Source organism: Anser brachyrhynchus (genome assembly GCF_964034855.1).
Source record: "Anser brachyrhynchus genome assembly, chromosome: 26".
NCBI classification, from domain to species: domain Eukaryota; kingdom Metazoa; phylum Chordata; class Aves; order Anseriformes; family Anatidae; genus Anser; species Anser brachyrhynchus.
The window spans coordinates 3,681,412-3,699,006 of record NC_137719.1 but is presented as its reverse complement, the minus strand read 5'-3'; the positions used below and the strand labels follow the sequence as shown (position 1 = coordinate 3,699,006).

At 39.6% G+C, this 17,595-nt stretch overlaps 1 protein-coding gene across 1 annotated transcript in view; it reads left to right on the top strand.

The window, feature by feature from the left end:
• The window catches only part of LOC308182997 (uncharacterized protein), a 230,889-nt gene that overhangs the window by 68,575 nt on the left and 144,719 nt on the right, over positions 1 to 17,595 (top strand). The window contains exons 19-24 of the mRNA XM_080568459.1: positions 1,419 to 1,961; positions 2,973 to 3,099; positions 5,857 to 5,929; positions 11,911 to 12,010; positions 12,900 to 12,974; positions 13,351 to 13,523. The gene's annotated coding sequence lies outside the window, so the exon portion shown is untranslated. The remainder of the gene's footprint in view (positions 1 to 1,418; positions 1,962 to 2,972; positions 3,100 to 5,856; positions 5,930 to 11,910; positions 12,011 to 12,899; positions 12,975 to 13,350; positions 13,524 to 17,595) is intronic.

The following is a 17,595-nucleotide window of genomic DNA, read 5'->3' as shown; positions in this document are numbered from 1 at the left end:
AATGAACTGTGCAGAACCATGGATACCATAAGAACCTGAACCCCCCCAGCACCTTCTCTGTGAGATTGGTTCATGAAATTGATGGAGACAGTCAGGTTTTATATCATCGGCTATTTGCCTTGGAGCTGACATCCTGTCCTCTTCAGCAGTTGAAATATTTTTTGATTATTCTTTCTCTTTTTGCTGGGTGTGATCCCAAGGGTGGCTGTCATGCTTTTCTTTTTTTCCTTTTGCTTTTTTTGTTGATAGAAAAAGGGAACAAGACCAGAAACATCTTGTTTTCTGAAGAATCCTAGTGTTTGAAGTGCTGATAAAGTTATACTCTTTATTATTGTGTTATATCGAAAGGAGAGGAAAGGGGAAATGCCAGAAGTTAGTCAAAATGTAGAAGAGGTTTTTTTCCTTTTTTCACCTTTGTATTCTTTTTCTTGTAATAACATGCAACAGTGCATTACACCAAGCCATAATAGCACAGTCACTTAGCAGAAAGAAAAGCTGAAGAAAATGCCACCCTTATTGTGGAAGAGTTCATTTTATCTCTCTGTTCCTATGCTAATAAAAGCAAGTAATTTCTCAATAGACACTGCATTGGCTTCAGGGATCTGGTACTGGGGCAAATACTGTGCTTGGCAGTATTTAAAGCCTAGGATAAGCTCCTTAGCTGTTGCATAGTGGGAAAGAGTTGTTTCTCCTAGGGATTAACGAAATGATACTTGGTACGTTAAGAGATCTAGCCATAGGGATTATGCTGATCTGCAATTGAAATATACAGTATGTTGTAGGGTTAGGAATATTTATGGCTATAGGACACGTTAGGAATTTTCCTGTTTTCAATTCCCTAGGCTTGATAGTTGTAACAGGTGTCAGATATGGAAGAAAGAGCAGGTCTCTGATTGCACTTAGCAATTTCTGTACTCTAATAGAGAGACAGAGAGCTAGGAAGGCAGATGCCCCTGTACACCATCAACTGATCTCATTAGAAATGCAGAATGAAGTTTTCGTTGCTTAAAGGGGAAGAGCTGGTGTTTGAATTCAAAATAAATCAGAAATATTAATGTATTCAAGAAATGAGTTTAATCATGTATTTAAAAACTATTAAATTAATGTTTCTCATTAGCGGCACAGCCTAATCACACTTTGCAAGCAGGGGGAAGAAAGTAAAGCAATATCATAAAAGATCAAACAGTGATTCAAAATTAATTAATCCAGCATTATATAAATCAGGTAGCTTCAATAAAAATACTAGTTGAGGATTCAGTTCTTATGGGCAAAATTAAAAATAAAAAAATGCCTTAATTAGTGCTTTTTCATTCGATCCAGCTGACCTATTTATTTTTAATTGAGCTACAGGGTGCTAAACATTCACTGAAAGTGATAATTGCGGTAGTAAACTTTATAACATTTCCCTTTGGACTTAGTACCTTGTTTTCTGGAGAATACCTCGGAATAGTGGAGAAAATTGATACCTTGCTGTGCTGAGAGTTCCTGTTCTCCGGATGCTGACCCGCTTCGTGTTATGGAAATACCCTGTGGATCTCGACACCGTTGTTTGGAATGTGCTAAAATTTACTTTGCAGGACATGGTATGTGAACTAGGTACCATAAAAAAAAAAAAAAAAAAAAAAGAAGAAAAGACAGTATTGGATGTTGTTATTAAATTGGCTTTAATACTTTGGCAAATTAAGAACATGGTATGCATGACAACTTCTGTAATGTGTTACTACTTTTACGTTATGTTCATACCCATATACCATCTTTGCACTGATCTTGTTTTTACTTCTAAAAGCAGACAAGGTGTCCTGAAACAGTTTTGCTCTTCTAGCTAAATGAGAGAGGAGAACCGGATCAGAGAGAGCATGAAGAAGGGGCACAGATCATTCCATGGACCTCATCATATGCACCGAACTGCGTTTTCATGGCCAATGATGTGAACTGGAGCTGAATGAACTGGTGTTAAACTGGTACTTCCCGCTGTTGTCTTACTCTCCTGTTTCTGGATATTCTGATATACTGAATTTTCCACACGTAATCCCCAGAAATGATTTTCAGCTTTGCAGCCTGGAGAATACCTTCCTCAGACAGGCTCTTCTTAAGCTTTCATGTGAAGAATTAAAGCTGATCTGAATGCCCAATGCTGAGGCCTTGAGTATTAGCATCGTTTTGGCAGCTCTTAGGTGAGGTTGTGAAAGCAGCTTTGTTACAGACAGTCTGAAAAAATATTAAAAGCCCAGATAAGGTTTATACAGTCCCCATGGTGGTTTTTAATGAAGATAAGTTGGGCTTCTAAGCCTCACGTCGATTCTGATTCTGGGGAAGGAAGGTAAGAGCATCCTGAGCCTGCCTGACTTCTCCAGTGCTTAAGCATGCGCTTAGCTGTGAGCGTGCCAGAAGTCAGTTTGTATTATTCACTCGATTTAAAGGCTCAGCATCTTATGGAATGGAACCAATAGATCTAGTTCATTGTGCGACAGGTATTTACTGCTGGGTCATAAATGTGATTCCATCTGGCTGACAACAAGTGTGGACTCCCTGAAATGCCTGTACGCTCATACACATGACAAACAACTTCTGTGAGTAGAATGACCTGTAACAGGAAGAATAAAGACTGCATACAAACATGAATTGGATTTTGGATTCTGCCTGGTTATTTTCTTTATTTTTCCAACTACTATGGATTATACCAAATGATGCGGTGAGAAGAAATGTTATAAAAGGCCGAGATCTGGAAATCTTCAGCCTCACATTAAGATTTTAAAGTTGTATCTGAGCACCTATATTTCCATTACCAGTCCCAAATATTCAAAAATCATACACCAAGTGCTCTTAAAATAATGAGAGAAGTTTCTTGTCAAATGCAGTTATTAAGTCTTCTGCTTCACAAGAGTTAAAGACACAATAGCATTATAATTTCAAGGTTTTGGCTGGTATATTAAAATATTTTATAATTGATACATTCTCATATATTTCAACAGCAAGGACTTGAGCATCGTTTTCAGAAGATAAAGATTGTAAGAGCGAGCAACACAAAATATGAGGTTTGACTTTCCTGAATATACAGAGCAACCCCACTGCTGCTGCTGGAGTCACTGCTGCGTTACGGTAGGTGTATACACACATTTTGTAGACCAAGTGTTCAAAGTGAAATGTGGAATAGCATATTAAACATTATTGGAAATAAAAAAAAAAAGGCAGTGGGAAAATGTAGTGGATATAAATCCTTTGGAGACTTAGAATGGAGTTCCTGTTGTTCTGAAATTGTTGTGCTCATGTTGTGCTCGATTGTTAGGTAGGAGACAGGGGGTGATGGCAGTCCCTGCTGTCTAAAACACGACGTGGTCCTGCACAGAGGAGGCCGGCTGTCGAATTGTCTCACAACTACATGCAGAAGCCTTGCTCTACTCCTGATCGCCTTCTTCCCTCCCATGCTGTCCCACAGAGCTTCTGGTTGTCTGTAAAGCAAACCCAGACCGGCACGTTTTGATGTCACTGCTATTTGCCAGTTCTTTGTAGTTTCTTTTGAAGTGAGCTATCACTCAGGGGTTATGCAGACGGTTATAGCAGAGGCTGTTTTTTTCCAGCTGAAGAATCTATGGGTCACTAAAGCACCCCAAGCAAACTGAGAGCACCAGTCTTTAGTTCATAAATGATGTACTATCAAAGGATTAGGTGCACAAAGAGCAGCAGCATACCTTCCCCAGTACACCCGGGGACGGAAACAAATGAGTACAAGCAAGAAACAGCTTTGATATAAGAAGTTGCAGATGGTAATTCCGCAATCTCAGTGAATTCTGCATAGTAGATGATCAAATGCTGAAGGTTAAAGCTCAGCACTTCCTCATTTTGCCCTGGCTCATGCAAAGCATTAATTTCAGATTTGTGTGGCTTTTCTGGAATTGTCCGTGAGCATTCAGCAGGGACATTTGGGGAAATGTGAAGTTCAGCTGCAATCAGAAGTCAGCAACTATGTCTTGGACTGAGTTGTCAGAAGGGGGTGTAATTCTCAGCCTTCCCATGCCAAGTGAATTTGCAATAATCAATTGTTTATTGATTTTTAGAGATGGATGTGGACATAAATACTGTTCTAATTGTTTTAAATTTCCAGAATTGTACCTAAGGTTGAAAAGCAACCAAAGTCCTCAAAAAGCCTTAAACTGAACACTACAAATCTGAACATGAGTCCAAAGTTTGTGCAGAAGACCTGTCTCATTTTGAGAGGCCAGACTTTGCTCTTAAAACCTCTCTGGTGGTCCTTGTAATTTGCTTTACAAAGCTAATATAAATGACTTTAGATACAGATTCAGTTTTTCAAATGCTTCCACGCTTTGAGCATCCACGTCAGTAATCCACTGTAGGATTTCTGTTGGGCTTCTTGAAGTGTGACTGAAAAGCACTCTTGAACATAATGTAATTTTTTGTCACCATTTTAAATTGAAAAAAAGCAAATAATTGTATCCATCTTAAGCAATCTACAGGATGAGTTAAATCTGTGTTTGGCAAGATTTCTGTGAAGCCCTGAAACTCCCTCTAAGTCTTTCTCATGGCATAGGTGTCTCCTACCAAAGTATCTGAATATATTTTCAGTGCTGATGTATTCTTCTTCTAACCACCCCTGGGAAGTAAAGGGCTGCGCAAACCAAATTTGTGCTTCTGCTTTTCCAAACTGCCTTAAGTCCCTGGGAATTAGATGCTGCACTGAAGTGCTTTTGAAAAATCTCTGCTCACATGGCTTGCTCAGTGACACTTCAAGGGTTTGTGGGAGAGTAGAGAAGGGGAGATCTGATTTCTTAGGACTTCCACCCTTAAATTTGAGGTCAATCTTCCAGGCCTGTGAGGCTCTTCCATAAAGCTCTCTCTCTTGCAAGACTACTTTAAAAAACATGGAATGGTGTTTTTTTTTTCCTTTTTTTTTCTTTCCATTCTGCAGCCACGTTTCTAATTTAAATAAAAGGAATAAATCATCCAAAAATGAAATGCTGTTAGTTCCTTGTGAAAGCTTAAGAGAATATTGCCTCTGTTATTTCTCCTGTGTAATTTTTGTATTTCTAGAATTTCTGTAAATTTCTTTCATTCTTCTCTACTGAGGAATTTCTTAAAATGATTCAGTCTTAGCAGTGTGTTATTTATGATGCTCTAAAGGCATTTTGTTGTGGGCAACTCTTTCTAAAATGATAATGCAAATAAATTAAAATCTCTGGCTGCAAAGTCTCCATGCTGGAGGGTTGTTATAACGGATCATAAAAACCTAATTTCCAAAGCTCTCCTGAATGTGCAAATAAACAAGGGGGCTGTTCAGCCAACACTTCTTTTGAGGAGCTTGCCCTCTATCCAGAGCTTGCAATTACTAACGAAGGAAAGATGATTTGGCTGAAGGACTTGGAGTGTAGTTTCTGTCTGACACCCAGTCCTGCTCAGCTTGGCTCTGCCATGCAGAACAATACTTTCTCGCTCTGAGCTTAATTATGATCTGTGACTGCGCTTGTTATCCAGGGAGTTCTAAGAAATGGCTTTTGAAGGGTTCAGATATGGTTTCAGTGTGTTAATAAAGAACTAATTACCTGTTTAGGATTAGTGATTAAAGAAAGTGAATTGAACTAAATAAAGCCCCTTTATTCTAGAATAGCTCGCTCTCTGTGGTTATTAAAGAATATCTATTTCTCTGTAAACTCATGCCCTACCGTAACCTTGAATTAACTTTCAAGTGCAGATAAGCCCCTAGGTTGGGGTGTGTTCTGTCTGGAGGGGATGGAGGAATGACAATTCTATATATATATATATATATATGTATATGTATATGTATATATATATAGTGATGAGTAATTACCACTAACAGTCTTCCTCTAATGCTTAAATTGGAAGGGATTGGAGCCTGGCTACAGGTGTGGGAATCCTGGGAGAGCTGAGCATCTAGAAAAATCTCCATGACTGTATTGTAAGTACAACAGCTTCACAATGGCTTGAAACTAAAATGGTGTTTCTCACCTCATGCTGAAGCTTCAAGTACCTGCAGATTTGCAGCAGCGTGATACATTAGTATAAACCACTCTATCAGATAACAGAACGCATATTGGTACAGTTCTTTAGGTCCAGGCACACAGAAGGGTTAATTTTGATGAATATTAAAAGTACATACACCCAACTATAGTGTACTGTACTGTACAAAGGTTGGTAGAAAATGGCTGTTGTCTCTCAGAAACCCATTACCAGACTTTCTCCCCATTCTGAAATGCTAAATGGATTGCATTTCATTTCTAGCAATCACACATCATTTGACATCAAACAACATGCCAGCTCTTTAATAACATAATTACGGGGTATGCAAAATATCAATCACTGTCTAACTCGATTTGATTACACACCTACTGTTGTCAGTGATAGACCCCAGCCATGGGTGCCCACCTGGAGGCAGTTAAGTGAAAGTCAAGCTTAATTTGATTGCCGTTCAAAAGGAAAGGAAATCACAGTAGATATTGGAATTTAACATTTAACATAAAGCAGAACACAGATAGGAATTCAGCAGGCATTTGGCTGCTGGTGTGAGTACAGGCATAAGCAGGAGCATGCAAAATACAAGTTTTAGGAACAGCTGCAGAGGGCAATCTAACTCAGATGACCCATGAAATCACTTAATGCCCACTGGTTTTCTACAAAATTCCCTGTGTCACACTGGTTTGCTGCTTGGGTGGAGCCAAGAGTTGAAGGTCTGCACAATGCAGTGGTGGGACAAAGTTTTGTAACCCAGCTCCTAAGATAAGAAGGTGATAAGATGAAGTCCTGCCTGATTAGCCTTTATTCCAATTAGCTTTTTTTTTTTCTTTTTCCAATTCTTTTTTCTTTTTTCTTTATTTTTAAACCAGCATTACAGTAGCTCTGAGCAGTTCTTGTGTTGGTGGTTATGATGCTAAAGATCTTTTCCGGCACAGGCGAACGTTTCTGGGCATCACTTGCTTCTGTGGAACTCTCAGCAAAGGGTGAGATGGGACAACATGGGAGAGAGCATGAGCGTAGAGGTGGAGATGACCTGAGGTTGTGAAGGGTGATTGATTTAGCCTGGGGTCCTAGCCAATAAGGCAAGGGCAGGAAAATGATAATAAATTCATTAGCATAGTTTGCTAGTCCTAGAGCATAGGCAGCTTTTCTACACTAACTTCAGGTCTTGGAAATCCCTGTGCAAAGGTTCCTAAGAATAGCAGGTTAAAGGCCTATTGTAAATAGGTCTCCTTTGACGATGTGTGAAGACCTGTGAAGAAAAAACACCGCCTTGGTGTTCTCGTAAACATTTCATTTTGGCCTTAGGGAGCAAGCACGTAGACATGCTGCAAACTGTGAAACCATCAGCACAAAAAATGCATCTCTGAGTGGGCCATAATCATCCTGGAGGTAACTCTGTGTTAAAAGCTCGTGTCGGGATAAGTCTGACCTATTATTCTTCCCTTTCTTTGCCTTAATATTTACAGGTCAGCAGGTGCCACACAGCTCTCGTGCTCCCGTTTGCTTTTTTTTTCCAGTTAACTCTATAGCCCAGTCAGCCAGCCACAAACTGCTGGGTAAATACATGGAAAAGCAGTCTCACCCGTGAGGTTATAAATCGAAGAGTTTACTTGATTTCCATTTGTTCAGTGATCTGCTGCAAGTACAGATCACCTCAAATGATAACAGGGTTTCTGGAGCAGCTCTTTGTTTGATTCTGCTGCTTTGGGGCTGCGGGTATGACCTGGAATCGAGTGCACTGTAGCAATATTTGCAAGTGCATGTTTTAATTTTCCCTACAGTTTTAATTTTACGAGGCAGTTATGTATGTTGGCTAAAGGTCCTTTTGTAATGACTGAAAAGATCAGGTGAATTTTAAAATATCGGACACTTAAAACCTCATTGCTGCTTTAATTAATCCAAATTTTAATATCCGAATGACTTCTTTGTTAATACATTAAAGATGTTTAGTGCTATTAATTGACATGTAACTGGGTAGCCGTGAATTTATTATGTGGCCTAAAATACCAACTGGTGTGTTAAAGCTATTTCTGCGTTGCGGTTCTATTAAATGCCCGCTATAATTTGCTGTACGGACTGCTGGAGACTGACTGTTGATTAAGTTACCTACCAGTGTGGGCTCAATATCTGTCAGGGGACATTTATTATAAAATAGGTATGAAATACCTTGTTTGGGAGTCTCGGCAATGTGAGGGCCCTGAGCTGAAGAAATCTGGGAGATGAGGGAAGGGGTATGGCATCTGACACCCCGTGGTCTCTGCAAGGGCAGGGGTGCTGGCTTATTGAGTGGCAGCTGCCAATCAAATGAAACTCAGCCCTCCCATGTTAGAAGTGTCCCCCCGTGGAAATTTACCTTGGTTCACGTGGACAGAAAGAGGCAATCCACCCAAGCAGACTTTATTTGATAACAGATGACACCTCTCCTCAGATGGTCCATTTGCTGAACTGACCAGAGGGCACTACCTATTAAATCAGATGTGTTGTCTGTGATACCTGGTGTGGTGAACGTGAAACTAGATACGTTATCATCTGAATCAGGTATATTGCCTTGTGAAACCAATTTTTAGTAACTCAGCTTTGGAAGCAGATTTACTTTTTTTTTCTGGGTCACTTTTGCCCCATATCTCAGTGAATACCTGAATCATATGCCTGTGGGCAGCCTGTTCATAGCTTAGTTCTGTTTGTTGCCTTCTTGGGAAGAATTAATACTTTTATTGACTTAAGACCTAGAAAAACTAATTTTTTGGCTCTTATTGTGCTAGGTGTTGTATGGAAAGGCAGATTCACAGCTGAACTGTTGTCCTATCAGTCCTTTCATGTTGGTAGGCAGTTGTAGGTAGATGATGTGTTCCAGTTCAAGCATTGGTTTGGCTGATCTGTGAATAACAAGGTTATCGAAGTAGCTGGAGTTTGCATCTATATATTTCCTTCAGGTAAATGATTTCCTTCTCAGGCATCCTATACGGGAATTCAGTCAGGGTATTCTAAGCAGCATGTTTATAGTGACAGAAATCTATTTAGAGAGCGGAAAAATGTGTGAAAATTTTTAGGAAGTGTGTTTGTATTCCATTAATTAATTCTGTTAATGGGTGCTGCGGCAGAGACAAGGGCTCATTGTGCTAATCTGCACCCAGAGACGTGAAGAAGCAGTCTGTGCCCAGAAAATTACAGTCAAGGCAATGAATGGGAAAAAAAAAAAAAAAAAAAAATTATTTACTCCTGGTTTAGTTCTGTTGGAGTTGGAGAAGTAAACTGTTTTTTGTTGTTGAAGTTTTAGGGAGGATTTTGAGAAGATTCATAGCTCTGCACATCAGAAATGTTACTGCTGTCTGTGTCTATACTTGTTTAGACCTTACACAGTTTATGGACTGTATCATTGCTCTCCTTTGAAGGTGCCATCAGAAAGGAACAGAAGGGGTTGTTAAAGGTTCACTAAGTCACCCAACCATTCCCGTAGCATGGGACACCTTTGCTGATGTAATGGTATTCATGAAAGAACCAAAGCACAAAGAAAGGGAATCTAATAAATACCTGAACTTCAGAAGGCAGAATATCACAGCAGGTCATTTTTCTAAATTATTTAAGCACAGTGTTTGCTATGCGCCTCTACCATTTCTCAGGTGAGGATTTATTACCTTTTAATTCATTTAAATATCTAAAATTTATTTGATTTGGGAGGAGAAAGCAGACAAGAAGGCAAGAAAAATGGCTTTGTTCCCTTTATGGAAAATTTAAGTGATGGCACTGGTATTTACTTGCAGCCAGAGGACTCGAGTAAGATGTATGCAGGTCATTTATTGTGAGGGTCTTTTACACCACTTTGGCATAACAAAGACTCCTGTGTGAAAATATTCCATAGTAGAATAGGAACTGGAATATACTTCTACATTTTCTTCTGATTTTTTTAACTGCCACAGTGCTGACAAACTTCTAAACTCTAATTTTTTTATTTTTTTAAGTAACAGAATTTTTGAACTTGGAGTGGATTAATTAAACCACATTGTTAATTCTCATCTAGATTCAGAGTAGCCTTAGGTCAATTTATCATACTCCATTTATGAATGATATTAAACTGCACTGAACAAATAGTCTTCATGGGGATTTAGTACAGTTTAATAAATCCATTTTAGAACTTGATGCAGATTAATTTTATTGTGTTCTTTTGTGCAGATATTTTTTTAAGCAGGGGGAGAGGAATTTACAGAAAACAAGTTTCAAACTGAAAAAAAAATACTCATTACTCAATTCTTTTTGTTTATTTATTTCAAATTTAGTATGTGAAAGGTGTGGTTTACAACCCTAGGAAACATTATCTTGTGCAAAATTTAGCCAGTTAATCTGCCCATTATTTATCAAACAGTATGGTAAGGCTGAAATACATTCTGCAGGGGATAACTTGCTCAACAGAGCATAATCCTCCCCATCTATCATCAAATGACTTTATACATGCATAAATTTTTCCTTTATTTGACCAGCTTTATGGTGCTGGAAATGCAATGCTTGGGTTGTTAAGCCTCTTTTCCTCTGTGCTGCTACAAACTAGCTTTGCTGCTTATAATATTATGTGCCAAATGAGGTTTTTCCCAACAATTTAGCTGCTGTTTGCTTCAAAACACCGTCAGCCCACCTCATTGCTTTGTTGCAAATTTTTCTGGGGATGCAATAACGTTTGCTCACATTGAAAGTAACTTTGCAGAACTCGAAAGCTTGGTTAAGAGAAGGGATTAGGGAAGATCCTTCCCACATCAAGTTCAAGGGAATGCCAATTAATCCACGGTTAATAAATCACAAGAGCAGCAGCATATCTGTAACTGAAATGAGAAAGAAGAGATGTCAGCCTGCTATTGTTCCCCAATCCAATCTGCAAACAGCTGGAAGCTCTTGGCCAGCCATGGACTGATTTGCATCTCTTCTCCATCCAGGAAATCCACTGCATGGAACCAATAGATGCTTTCGAGCTCAAAGTAAGCAGGGAAAGGAGGTAGCTGTTCATCACTTTACAGTGCTGTTTTGTGACTCTGCCCAATGCCTATAATGTGATTCACAGAGAGGATAAAAGGACGCTTAAAAAATTTAGAGACAAACACTTCCAGTTTTTCCTCTCTGCTTCTCTCTTTCATTAAGCTTAGGTAATAGCTCAGGTGAGAGGCTCCTCCTCCTCTGGAGAATTAAGAAGTAAAAATGATGCTATCCATCTGGTACAGGTCCACTTTGAAATACTTAGTCTGTTAAGCTATTTATTTCCAGCTAATATGGATCTTTGCTCTCTGAACTAAACAAGCTCGAGAGCAGGCTAGGAAAGCTTCCATACAAGAGGACTGCTGCCATCCCTTATTACATCTCCTTTTGATCAAACCTGCAGGCAGGCTTCAGATGGAGACGGTTTCTCATACACCTGGGAGTTACTCGGAAGAATTTAATGGAGTCTTAACAGACTAAAAGGGGAATTGGGTCTACTCAGCTCTTCCCTAAATAATTTCAGTTCAAGTTTTCCCTTTGACTTCACTGGGAGTTAAGACTTGTTGGTATTGCACTTGGGTTTTGAATCGTTTTGAGGTTAGTAACATGAGCCCTCAAGAAAAGGGTCCTGTTAAGGATAGCTGGCCGCTGTCTATTCTTCTGTCTTAATGGGTAAACTTTCAGAGGTATTTTGAGCAATCAGACATCTTTTTTTTTTTTCCCAGAGCTGATGGTATTTGGCCACTCTATTGCCTATCCCTTGCAGAGCTGCCAGGTTTACAGCAAGCAATTTCTTTGCATTTATTTCTGAAAGCCTTGCTCTTGTGTCACACAAAATCCCTCCTCTGTAGGACGAAATATTCATCATAAAAACTTTGGTGTGTGAATCAGCTGTGAATCCTTTACATACTATTTCTATTTTCTATATTTCATACTATATATGCCTGCATATGCATGATGAAGCAATGGGAGCTGTGAAAACAGGGAGAAAGTTGAATTTGGAGAAGTCCTCACGCTGATGATGGTCTGTGATACGTTCAGCTTGCATGTCCAGCACTCACACGTACGTAAAAATATGGTCGTGTCATCCTCGAAATTAAATAATGGAAACATTTCAGCTGAAATACATTTAACAGAAAGAAGTGCTAATTTCAAAGCTGTGGTTTAAGAGCCTACTTACCGGATGAATTTATGCTGCAGGAGGGCGTTACAGATACAGTGTTTTGTTTGTGGAAAGTGAAGTGCATCAGAGAGGGTTTTTTTTTCCCAAGAAAAGGGGCGTTTGCCTGACTAAGCTGAGATGATTCAGAAGTCTGAAAGAGTGCTGTGGATTTTGCAGGGGCACACAGTGTCCTTTGCACTTGTGGAGAAAGTTTCCTTGAGTTACATACCTGCTGCTTCTTTCTTAAAATTGCTAGGATTAAGGGCTAAAGGTGATTCCTTTGGTGTCTTATCTGAACGTTTTCTATTTGAGTTCACTTATAATCAGAGTCCGTTCCACACAGCCCTTCTGCAAATGCCTAGGGCAAACCACATGGCTGGTTTTCTAATGGCAGCTCTGATGTTATTGAGAGGCAGTTTGTCAAGGAAGCATCACTGGAAAAATAAAGCTCCTCCTACAGACAGTGGGAGCAAAGTAACCATTAATGCATGTGATGGTAGAGGGGGCCATTGACTTGATAACCACCATCACTACAAGGGCATGATAAAATACCTAAAAGTTGGGGCATGTAAGACTCTGCCTAATCTCCAGTTTCACATAATTGTACCATGACAAATGAAGGCATTAGACTTGATAAGGTTTTAATAAAAATGCAAATACAGGAATCCTGCCCTAGAAATGCACAGGAGTATGAGCTAGAAGTAAGCTCTTAAAAGTAAAATAAACTGCTTGTTTTGTCCATGGTGATAATGAATATGAGTATGTTGCTTTGTGTGGCTTTTTATTCTAGGTATAGTGGAAATATGGTAACGGGGGAATTTCAGTTGTATTCAGAAGGCTGTCGCAGTCCAGAGAGAGCGACCAGGTGAGATCCAGACACATTACAGAGGTTGCTGTTGCATACACATTTCTGGTATAATGGTATATGTAGATGGTATATATTAGATGATATATATATATATATACACACACGTGTGTGTGTCTGTCTGTGCATGCACACACATTTTTTTCCTTCTGATGTGTTTTATCTGGCCCTGATGCTGAACTGTGTCAGCAACAGCTCATTAGTGTGCTCTGCATTACTACTGCAAACCACATTTCTATTTCTCCTTTTGGTTCATGTTGTCAATGTGACCGATAGCTTTGACTGCACTAAATAACCTTTGTTTTCCTGGTTGCCAGGTCAGCACTGATGTTTCCAAAGCTGTTTGGTCTGAATATCCCCTGTTATCAATTTACAGGCGATGACTGAATCTACATATAGAAGAATTTAATGAGAGAGCAGAAGTCATTCTGCAAAACTGTCAATGGATTAGTGCTTGTACGACCCAGACAAGGATTTGGCATTCAGAGAAGACGTTTATCCTCATGAGATGAGCACAAGATTTCTGCAGTGGTGTGAATTTCTGCACAGGTATGTAATAGATGATCCCTGTCCCAAAGGACTCTGTCCTGTTATTGATGAGGGCACAGCATCCCATTTCCAGGGGTCATGATACAAGAACCTCTATTAATAGGAAAAATAAATACCTACTGCTGTTGTTTATATTTATTTGCCAAGTGTTATGAAACAGAACTTGGGAAGAGCCTGCTAAGCTGATCTGAAGTTGTAAATGATCAAGGCGAGTGGTGTAATCAAGGGTCTGGAAGACAGCATGCATATTAAACAGAATTAGAAAGCTCATAAAGCCAAAGCAACTACATCAATAAATCATTAAACACTTAAGACTATTCTGTAGGTGGAAAAAAAAACATTGCAGCATTCCCCATGGAGATGATTTTATTACTCTGTTTCGTGTGATTAAAATGAATCCTTTCGCTTCACAATACAGTCCAAAATAGAGCAGCACAAAAGGCTGATAATTAGTGTAGACCATCTGGAGGAAGGTAAGGCTTCTTTTAAAAGGAGGGTGACGCCAATTTTAAAATAGCAAGATTTTCACCTGAAGTAGAGAAATGCTGAAGTGAGCAACTGAAGAAATTGAATTAATTTAATGATGCAGGACTTTCGTTAGCAGGCAGTGATCTATTTGATGTCTTGTTGCTCAAGATGAATTTTTAATAGAGTACCAACTACTCAGAGGTCTCTTTCACAACACGAGTTTTTTCTTTTTATTTGTGCTCATATCAAGAGTTGGGATAGGCTAAGATATCAAATGAAGCTTGCTTTGTAATGGCCCCAGGATTACATATTTGTGTATTCATTTTAGTTATTGGAGAAGAGTTGATTTGTTAGATTTTATCTGCTTTTGATTATTAAACGTCTTCCATCTTGTCTCTCACCTCCCCCTGCTTGAGGCTATTCTAGTGATACCAACTCCAAGGATTACAAAATAAAGCAGTTGTTTTAAGTCATGTGACTGTTTAACCAAGTAACATTTTGTTAAGCTCTTTTGCCTTTTGATGTTTAAGGCTTAAGGGTCCACAATGGCTGATTATGGAGAGAAACAAACATCTCATTCTTAAATAAGCTTCAGATTTTCATTCTCTTTTAAAATTACTTCAGGAGCAGGGGCTTGAAAAGAGGAAAAAATCACGTATTAAAAGTCATGAAAAAAACAATAGCCATTTTGCATCCAGGATACAGTTTCTGATGTATCTAAGAATAATCTATCCTGTCAAAGAGCCCAACCCTGACATTATATGTTCAAGCACCCATGACCATGCTACATCCTTTACATTATGTGCATATAATGCAGAGCAGGGCCTTATTCCAAAGAAGAGAAAGTGAACGTCACTTTTTAAAAGGCAGTTGATTTTGGACACCTTAAGATTATTGACAAAGACTCTTTTCTGAAAGCAGGTGTATGGCTTGTGCTTTAGGAAAATCAGGCTCTCTTACAGCACCTCGAGGTAGGCACCCAAAGGCACCAAACCCTTTTTTAAAACCTGTCTGACTTTTATTATATGATAACAATCAATCCGTATTGACTGAGGGCTTGGAATGAAAGCTACTGCTAATATTCAGAATGCACTTTTGAGAGCACTAATGAGCAGGGAGACGGACCTCTTTTACAAGGAAAGGAGTTGGAGCTATCAGGCTTTAATATCTGCAATTGCTCTTTGAGACTATTTTAATAAATTTTGGAAGTGAATCTTATATTATTGAGAGTTGAAAAGGGGAGGGAAAGGAGGAGCTCGCTGTATGAATTTGCTCTCCAGGGAGCACAGGAATGGTTTCATCCTGTAATTGCTTCTGTACAAAGTTATAGCTATTACTTAAATGTGTGTACGTGTGCATACAAACATGATTGCCATCTACCATCACGTCCTTTCAAACTCAGCATATTCATTTCTATTTACGTGCCTATGATCTTAGAAGGCCCCCTGCTACGCTGCAGCTTCTTATGAAAGGCTCTTTCATTGACCTGATGTTATCATTGTATACAAAATCTACTCTGTGCCTTAAAATGGCTGTAGAAAGCCACAGCAAACAGAGGCACAGATAAGGAATAATGGCTGACTATAACAGCTGGATCGGTCCACTTAATTTGTGAGTCCTAATTAAAGCAGAGAGGACAGGATGAAGCCCCCAAGACTGTGTTATTTATATTTCTGCCACTGTGGCTTTCTGTCAGCAAGAGAAATCAGCTTTCTGGCTCTCTTCTATGAACTTTTCTAATTTGTGTACTAAGCCTTTGATTTTTCTTAATAAATGCATGTTCATTAAGCAACACATCTGGGATCTAGATGTTCAGTTCTGAGGTCTGGGTGGTGGCAGCATCAGGCTTGGACACCTCCATAGCTTGTTCACATCCCAATCGCAGCAGGAAATGCTTATACATTACTTAATTTTCCCCATTGTTTTCATTTACATATGCTAAGCTGATGGATACTTTTGTGTTTTTCTCATTCTGGCCTGAAAATATGGATGGTTAACTGTGGGTTTGTTTTTGTTTTTCATATACTAACAACCAAGTTTTTGCTCCTGATGTTGACAGAAGAGATTGAGTTATTTTCCTTCGGAATGGATTTTGTTGACAGGATGGATTTAGGCTGTTGACAAAACACATTCTGTTAGCATGGTGGCCTAAAGCTTTGATGAAATATGTTTTATTGGCAGGATGGATTGAGATTGCGGTGACAAAATGCAAACAGCCTAATCCATTCCGTTGATAAAACACATTTATCTAACTATCAAATCCATCCAGTTGACAAACCTATTTTTGTTTGAAACTGAAAAGCAGTTTTTTGAGGAGAAGAAATAAATTCCCACAGAGCCTGCTGAAAAGCTGTGCTAGGGGTGTGGACCTCTACAACAGAGGTATTAAAAATGGCAGGGAAGATAACTGCTGATGGAAATCTCTCGCATTCCTGCAGCCCAACACAGCCCTGCGCTGTCTGCACACTGGGTGCTCCGCAAGTTCTCTGCGTCTTGGAGCATCCCAACAGATTTTCAAGGGAGAGCTACGAGACGTGCTCAGAGCTCACCCGGCAAATTGAAATTAAACGCTCTGCTGGATGCTCAAGCTCAGCACATCAATAGCTAGATGGGGTTTTGGTACCTACAACCCACCTGCTGTTTGAAGCAGCTGGGTTTCACCAGTGATAACTCTGTGGTGTTCATCTGTCTGTAATTACTCACCTCTCTTCCCTCTCTGACATTTCTGCCTATCTGTGACGGCTGAGTCTTCCTTTCTCCCAGGTCATCCCCCTGCTTACCATAACTTAGTTAGGGTAGGAGTTTGTCCATTTTTATTTCAGTCTCAGTTTATTTCTCCTGAAGGTTTCCTGCTCAGAGTTCAGTCAGTTAAAGACTGACAGCAAACAAATGACAGCAAAATTCTGAGCTGTCTCTTCAGGCTTTCACGTTTCAGATGTTTTCCTTCAACTGCATGGGATCAGAAGTCATTATTCCCCTCCCCTACATTCGTACAATCTGTTTCTAATGCATGGGATGGGAACAATCTGGTCGCACATCCTTCCTTGCTGTGGGATCAGATGTAGTGTTTTGACCGTTCTGACATTTAAAATAATCGGAAACGGAGCACTTCTCCACTCAGTCAATGGAGTCGTGTTCTTCGTGTGTCAGGGGACATAAGAATCAGTATATTAATACCACTAAGCAGTGTTTTGACACTTGAAGTTGTTCAGTTTAAATAGAAATTTAAAAATAATAGATTTGATCCGTCAGGTGAGAGATCCAGAAATTAACATTCCTCCACCAAACTTCATCTTATACCAAGAAAGGAAGGGAAAAAACGTGTGTTGCTTATAACTCTCCACTCAAACGGTTATCCTGTGGCACCCTGAGCTTTGGGCTAATACACTGAGGCAAGTAGCACCTGTAGCGCTGCCAAATTAAAAGCATTTTAAGTCAGTAGGGCTCAAATGTAAATGACTTCACCAGTGTGAAGCAGACTGGAGCAGTGAGTGGTTTTCCTCGCGAGCTGTCTTGCTCTTGGCGCCAGCGGCTGCCTGTCTGACAGCCAGATCGAGCAAGGTGTGGGGTCCCAAGGGAGAGCTGCTTTAATTAAGCTTATTCA